General features: G+C 40.4%; 1 pseudogene; it reads left to right on the top strand.

Moving 5' to 3' along the window:
* Window positions 1–240: 240 nt before the first annotated feature.
* LOC101593259 lies at window positions 241–566 on the top strand (annotated as a pseudogene).
* The last annotated feature ends 8,103 nt before the right edge of the window (window positions 567–8,669 follow it).

Raw genomic sequence — 8,669 nt, forward strand, 5'->3', positions numbered from 1 at the left:
CAGGTGCAGCAAAGATTAGGGTCCAGGGGAAACAGTGTGCATTCTTACTAGAGAATCCTAGGATTTGGGGAGCTCTCTTAGCATCCTGGAAGGGTGATGGAGGAATTGGAGATGCACAATATGGATTCTGAGATTTTTGAGATTTGATCAAACTTTGAAAGGAAGGGCGGGACATCCGGGTCAGGGCACGTAGGTGAGGAGGGGCAAGACCAAGGAGTCTTGCTCACCGCTGATCAGGAAATGTCTTCACTTTCAGAATACGCTTTCGCGTGAGTCCTCTGAGCACCCAGCCCCTCAGTGAGGTTGCCAGGCCAACCGACTTGAAATCAATGAAAGTGGTGAAACTTAAGTGAGCAGCCGATGGCTAAGAAGAAGGAGACCTATGGCTTGTACCCAAACCACAATACATATTTCGTGCTCATGGGCACACTCTGGTTTCTTGGCCTCTACAGAAAAGAGCATCAGGATTTAAGGATCAACAAAGGCATCTAAAGAAGCTTTGTGGAAAGGGGTAACCAAGGAAAGGAGAAGGAAAAAAAGAAATAGCGTCAGCCAACAAGACATAAAATTTCTGCCTCAGTGACTAAGAAGTTGTATTTACTGTCTTTCTACATATTAGAGTCTAGTCTTCCTCAGTGAAAGTTATTTGAAACATAATCATCTGCATGAAAATCTAATCCACTTAAATTGTGCTGGCTTCTCGAATACACTGTAGTTCCAGAAAATTATTTCATCTTTGGTTTTGTAATCTGAGGTTTCCCTAACTCTCTAATGGGGTAAATGTATAGTTTATTGTTCAGTGACTTGTTTGGAGAGGGTATAGGTTGTTAGGGGAGTGGAGAAGCAGCCTCATTAAATGAATACCCAGCAATTTCAAAAAAATTTGAAAGTAAAGAAAGGGTCAACAGAAGGAGAGAAGATGGCTATTGTGCACCTATTTATGATAAGGTACTACACTGGACACTTTCGTCTTCATGACCTTGGTGTCATCATTTTTGTCCACAGTTGAGCAGAGTGAAGCTGAGAAAACAATTCCTCCTTAGAGAAGGGGCAAAGGTTGCAATTAACACTAATCTCTCCTGGCCAGTGGAAAACTTGTGATTAAGTTCTTCTTTTTGTCGGTGTTTTCAGCCACTGAACCACAGATAGAGACCACTTAGGAACAAAGAAAAGTTGATGGCAACCACAGAGCCAACTTACTTGGATCTTGAGGGGGGAAATAAAGAAGGGTTTGATTCTTGGGAAGATACGGGTTGAGACACTTGTAAATCAAAATAATTATGATTGCTAGCCACACCTTTGACTGTGTCCCACAGCTGCTATGGCTCAGAGGACCAGAAGTCTAAGTACACACAAGTATACACAAACTACACTAAAAAACACAAGGTTTCTCCTTCTTAGAACACCATTGTTTTCATCAGGGCACCCAGTATAGAAGAGACCTGTGCTCCCTTTAGGAAGAAAATATATTTTTGTCTGATCTCTTAAAGGGTCTTGATAATCTACTAACTCACATTTTCTAGACTTATTTTCTCCCATTCACATAAAAAATCTTCCCAGTTATACTGTTAGGAAACATCCACAGACCTCCCCAAACTTCCAAGTTTTTGACTGTGGAAATTTTATCTAGACTACTATATTTTTGCTGAATCACATTTCCTACTAAAATCACATATTTCCTATTCATAGCCTCCACCCAATGTCCCCTACTTTACCACTTATATCAAAACACATGAAGCCATTCCTCATTTAAAAATATACTATTTGCTTATCCCTGTAATCAGTAGAAAACTACAAAGTCTTATTGCTACATGAGTTGGAGTCACCAATTATGCAAAGCTGTGACTGTGATTTAAATCCATATCTCAAGGCCACGATAAATCTCTGTGTGTTATACAACTTCCATCCATCACTCCCCACCCCACTAATAATCCAAACGACTAATAGCAAATCTGATATCTTGAAATAGTCGATATCAGAAACTGCATATGTGCTACATTCACCCCACTGACATATTTTATTGGGTCAAAATCATGCATGAAAACATTCCCATAAATATTCTCAAATTTTTGGTTCCTCTTGATATTTAACTGTGAGATTTAATTATTTGGAGAAACGGGGTGTCACAAATGGGGAAGGAGTCACCCATCTATCTGAGATCCACAATCCTCACCATTCTCTGCTATCTTATAGCCAAGCCACTTCTGTCATTTACCTGGCCTTTCTAGCTTTGGTGGGTGTATTAGTTACTTTTTACGCATTCCTGGGACAAATACCCAACACTCAAAATGATGGAAAGAAAGGTTTGTTTAGTTCACAGTTACTGGAGGTTTCAAGACACTGGAGGAGAGGCTGGGGAGCTGCGATGTCCAGGATGACTCTCTCTACATCTCTAAGAAAGCACAGGCTAGCCAGTTTAACGGTTTTCACCTCTCTGGCCCCGCCCCTTGGGCCCCACCCTGGTCCTCTGCCCCACCCCTCAAGCCACTCATTGCTCCTCCAGTTGCATCTGCCCCATAACTTACATGAGGCTTTGGGGGGACAACTAGAGACAAACCATAACAGTGGGTTTATGACATTTTGACCTCTAACCTGAGTAATCTATCTAAAATTTTTCTGGGTATAATATACACACCAGCACTATACTGAGCTTATCCATACCATTTTCTTTTCCCTTTTCACACTGTCCTCATATATTAGCATATAGAGTCCTCTGGCTTTCAGTTTTTTCTTTGTGTTTCTGACTCACGAGTTGAAACTTTGTCCAAATTAGATCTGAGCTCTGAACTAAAGAATTGTACATATACCATGAGTTGTCTATGTAACTACATAGTTGACATATCCACTTGGCTGTCTTGTGGGAATCTCTTACCTGACATATCAAAAGCAGAATGTCTCCTCTCTATCCCTCTGGAGAACCCATACCAACTCCAGTATTTTGCATCTCAGTTAATGACATTGGTACTCATCCAGTATGAGAACTAGAAATTTGAGAATCATGCTTATTCTTATTTTCTCCCTTAATCTTCACATATAATCTATTAACTCTCCCTTCAATTCCTTTTCCAAATTGTATCTTGAATTTTACTTCTCTCCACCCCTACCATCCCTGGGGAGGTTTCTCTCACCAGGATTGTTTGAATTGTTTCCTGACACCTTGCTACTCAAAGCGTGCCCTATCCATCCATGTATCATCAGGACCTTGTTGTCTGGGTTACTCTTCTTGCTTGGACAAATACCTGACATTCAAAATTAGGGAAGGAAAGGCTTATTTAGCTCACAGCTAATGGAGCTTTCAGTTTACACTCAGCTGACTCCAAGGCAGAACAGCACATAGCAAAGAGCAACATTTCATGGCCATGGCAAACAACAGAGAGCAAAATGGAGGAGTGGTAGCAACAATGGTTACAGAGAACAAATCTGTCTCTCTTAAATTGCATTCAGGTTATTAGCCTCAAGCTGGGTGTAGTACTCACACCCATAATCCCAGCAGCACTCACACCCATAATCCCAGTGGATCATGAGTTAATTACAAACTCTCAAAGTCCCCTCCCTATGACTGCATGAAGCTTTGAAGGGACAGCTAGACACAAACCGTAACACTTCCTTAATGCTTCTTAGTCTTTCCTTTCCTTTCCTTTTTTTTTTTTTTTTTTTTTTCAGTACTGGCTATTAAGCTATTAAGTATTCTGCTATTAAGCAGAGCTAAATTTGCTCTAAAATTTAGAGCTAAATCACTAAATTTGCAAGGCTGGTCTTAAACTTGTGATCTCCTAACTGAGCTTCTCAAAGTTCTGAAGTTACAGGCATATGCTGAGTTCAGTAAATGCTAAACTAATAATGATTCTTTTTAGCAATAGTCAGTGAGGTCTTGGATGACCCAACTCTTGCCAGACCCATTTTCTCATCTCTTCTTACTCTCTTCTCTGTTTCACTGCTATCACTAGAATATGTGTCTAATGGGACCCTGAAACCTACCGTGTCCCTCCAAGCATTCCATTTTGTCTCAAATGAGCTTCTCCCTCACTTTTCTCTATCCAACTGAATGTCACTTTCATTCACACTGGTGTTCACATCAACATTTTCTCCTATTCTATATCAAACCCTGTAGCAAGTCCTCCAAGTATTTCTCCCAACCTCTGCTGCTCCCATTCCAGTCCAAATCCCATGCCCCTTCACTGAGACTCCCACAGTAAGCTCCAAACTCATCCTGCTTCCACTTTCCCCTTTGCATAGACTTTTGCCCTTATGTTGTGCTTTGCCCATGTAGTTTCTGAAGGTCTGTTTCTGATCAGATTGATCCAGTCTCCAAAGGCTCCCCATCACACCCAAAGCAGAATCAAACATTTGGCCTGCAAGTGGCTGGCTAAAAGACTGAGCTTCGCCCTGCATCTTTGATCTCCTCTTCTGCCGCCCACCGCTTACACAGCAGGCTCTGGTCCCAGCCATTCTTGGTGCTGCTCACAGTTGGCAAGCTTAATCCCACCTAGGCTTTCTGCACTTGCTTTGCCCTCTTGCTTGGGTGGCTTTCCCTGTGTCTTCATGCTTCTCACAGCTGCTATCAAATTATTCCACAAGAGAGAGTTTCCCTTCCACCATCTCTGTCTTCATCACACAGACAATGCCCAATTTAAAATAGTTAGATTTCTACCTTTTTTACATTATGATGGTGTAAAAGCACTCGCACACAACCACTCTGTGTTCACTTTTTATATCATATCCAGCAAATTACATGAGATGTTCAAAACTATCACAAAATAGGCTTTAAATTAGGTGAGTTTGCCCAACCATTGGTAATATAAAGTCTTCTAACTGCATCTAAGGTAAACCAATCTCAGCCACGTGGTTCAGTGCACTAAATGAATTTTGATTTAGGATATTTTTAACTTATGATGGGTGTGTTGGGATGTTGCCCCACTGTAGTTCGAGGAGCATCTGTCTTCACCTTGTTTATTTGTTCACACATCTGTTGTCTGCATCATCTCATGAGGTGACTGTTGCCTGAGGACAGGGCCACCACATGGCCACAGGATACAGGAGGTCACCAGATTTACCAAATAACTGTACAGGATGCTGAGTTTGATGCGTAATTCAGGTGACTGGAAAATCTCTCTAGTGTAAATATATCCTATGTGATTTTATTTTAGCTTTGGCAAACATGTTTCAAAGCAATGTTTTGCTTGTTCATACTTGGGCAGTTTCAGCGAGTCTAAATTTAAGGTATAAGTATTATACTTAAAAGTTGTTCATTGTTTATTTGACATTCGAATTATTGAATTTGCACACAACAGTGCCTCAAACATTTCACAGCTTCAAAACATTTATGTGAAATTCATGAACACAGAAATGAATTAATATTTCAAGTGTTTAAGTTGGCAGTGATTCCTGTCCAGGAAAACCTTTAATAATCTCTGAAAAACAGGTCCCTAGCTATTGGGACAAACTGATATCCTAATTAATGTGCATCATAAAGGATCATCTGTAAGAAGTTCACTTTTTTTTTAAATTGATATTTTATTATTGGTTTTTTGGGGGTTTATTTTGTGGAACCAGGGATTGAACTCAGGCCCTTGCTCTTGCCAGGCAAGCACTTATTCTACTGAGCCATCTCTCTGACCAAGAAGTTCACTTTGTTTGTATTTATATTTCTATCTACACAGAAGGTTACTAGTTAAAGACGATCCAACATGGGATCTGAAATTTCAAGAACTGAGGAGATTCAAATACTAAGTAAAATAAAATAGAACACAGAAACAGTATGTATGCATTTAGAATACTGATGAAGCATTTCCACATATATTTCTTCATTTAAGCATCTAATCAGCTCTTCAGAGGGGGACAGAGCCGGGCTTGTTGGCTTCATATTACATATGGAGAAACTGAGATTCCAAGTGGTTAAATGATTTGTTCAAGATTGCACAGCTTGGAACTGATAAAACAGTACTTTGAACCACGATTTTCTAACTTCAAGGCCAAATGCTTTCCACTGTATCACATTACTCCCATAAATCTGAGTTGCAACTACATTCACCGAGCAAAGACTTACTTAAACTGTAGAGGAATCAAATGTGTAAACAGAGGTGCAATCCACAGGCTTGGTAACAATCCTTGCTGGTATGAACACCAGCCAACACTTGATCCCTGGCTATAGGAGCTCTAGGGTAAGAGGGCATTCCTGTACATGTTTTGTGTTATTTGTCTTTCCAATGTAAAGACAATCATTTTAATATTCAATCAGCTTCAAATATATTTATTTCAAGCAGATGGCTCCAGGACAAATAAGAAAACCTGAAGACAGGGTCTAAATTTGGGCTTGGAAATCTGTTTCCAAGTATTAATTTTGAGTGGAAACAATTCTGGTTGAATTTTGAGATTATAAATATCCCCCAAGAGTTTCTCAGCTCTTGGCTGCCTAGCTCTAAGTTTCACTCTGGTTTCAGCGTAGTAGGGATGGGTGTTAGACTAGAAGTCGACAGTTTGGCATATGGTTGGTCCAAACTCCTGAAACTGTCTTTAAAACACAACCAAGAAATGTTGATTTTATAAATGACCATTTTCCAAAATAAGTTTGCAGGAGTTGAAAGCAGAGTTGGATGCCAAAACATCTCTGAAGGAGGATTTCCGTTCAGTGAGATCTTGTTACTTATTTCATAACAAAGAGTGAAGGAATATCTTGGGGCAGCAATTCATACACTTTTGGATCTAAAATAATGAGCTCCTTGGGGGCACTGGATTTATAATTCTTCAGAGTCATTAACTTTACCCACCCACCTATGCAGGAGCCATGGATAATTTTAGACAAACAAGCAACTGAAAACAATTTCTAAGATGTTAAGGGGCACCAAAAGTCACTTATAGTGGCATAGTGTTTCATTTGTAATAAATAGCACAACAGAGAAGTCATGCTTACAAAACTTTGCAGTAATATTACACCAAAAGGAAGGTTATTGGGCCAGGGATATAGCTCAGCAGGCACAGAGCCTGCCTGGCAACTGTGAGGTCATAGGTTCAATTCCAGGTACCAAATAAATAAATAGAAATAGAAATAAAACATCAAAGTACGTTTCTTAAGTCAATTATGACCCCCAAGACACAAGTTCAAATCCAAGTTCAACATCATGAAAATACTATCATTGAAAACCACAAGTGTGGCACTTTCCTGAAAAGGCCTCTGTGCCTGGAGGGTGCACATGTACATACACACCCAACCAGTTGGGGAAGGAAACTACCCCATACTGCTGTGTGTACCCAGCTATTTCATGGTTATTGTGTTCTTTGCTCATTGTATTTTCCTCCCAAGGCATAAATGGACAAAGTGAGCACAGCATGCCCTGTAAAAGGAAGTCATTCATAAAGTCAGCTGTTTAGGAGAGAGAAAGAGGTAATCCCAAAGATTAGGTCCTGCAAACCAAATCCTGAATGGATGAGTTTTAAACTTTCACATACAAATGCACACACACACACACACACACACACACACACACACACATTTTTAGGTTAAAATTGATAAGCAAAGGATAAAACACAGAAAGCTGAGCTATTATAAAGTCTAAATGGAGTGAAGCTGCACACAAAAGACAGACCCAAAGGGTCAGATATTCGCAGAAAGAGTGGCATTGAGAACAAGGACAAGGTACAAGTACAGCACAGTTTCAATTTCTGCGCTTGGTCTCTGCAAATAGGCTGAAATAGTTTCTTATGTCAAGGTCTCCAGGTAAAGACTCCAAGAAGTGAATGGCCATGCGCAAAATCTATTGAAGAGTGAAAGAAGCAGTGTTGGGCAGAGAGGAGAGTTGAACTTCACAGCCAACAGCAATCTCATATCCCACAGGGAGTTTGGAAGCCTGGCTGTCCTTTCAGAGTTGTCCCTCCTTGAAGTGAAAGGACCAGGCCTTCAGAACCCCAAAGATAGCATGGCTTTATATGCTGCATGTGCTGCCAGTGCTGGGGGAATACGACCACCCTTCTGAATGGGGACCACTTGAAATACATCCTGAATACAGCTCAAGAAGCCACCTGTGATGTAAATATTTAATTAATTGGTCTAGTTTTAGGGGACTTAGCAAGGTAGATGTCATGGCAGAAAAAGGAAATTCTATTGAGAATGACCCCTGTCATTTGCAAAACTGGTGACAAAAACACTCTCCACTGCTATCTTTGGGAACTCTAAACCATAACTACCTTTAAAGAAACCTAGCTATATTGTCTCATCTGAGCTAAAAATAATTACACATGTTTCATTCTAGTTACACTAAAACAATTGTGGTTTAGAACAGAAGAACCAGTAAAATAATGAATCAGGATTCTCCTCTTATGTCTTGACTGAAAGACATAATCCTGGAACGCTACTACTTAAGAAAAGGCTCCTGGGCCATAGAGATAGCTCAGCGGTCTAAGTGCCTGCCTAGGCAAGTGCAAGGTTCGATCCCCGGTACCACATGTCTTGTGGGCCCACTCTGGGCAAGCAGAGAGTGGTGATGCATGCCTATAATCCCAGCACTGGGAAGGCTGAAACAGGAGGATCATTATGAGTCTAAGTTTTGTAGTGAGACCCTGTACCAAACAGAAATGAAAGAAGAAAGAAGAAAGAAAGAAAGAAAGAAAGAAAGAAAGAAAGAAAGAAAGAAAGAAAGAAAAAAGAAAGAAGGAAGGAAGGAAGGAAGGAAGGA

This window comes from Octodon degus, unplaced genomic scaffold (genome assembly GCF_000260255.1).
Source record: "Octodon degus isolate 3935 unplaced genomic scaffold, OctDeg1.0 scaffold00014, whole genome shotgun sequence".
Lineage (NCBI taxonomy): Eukaryota > Metazoa > Chordata > Mammalia > Rodentia > Octodontidae > Octodon > Octodon degus.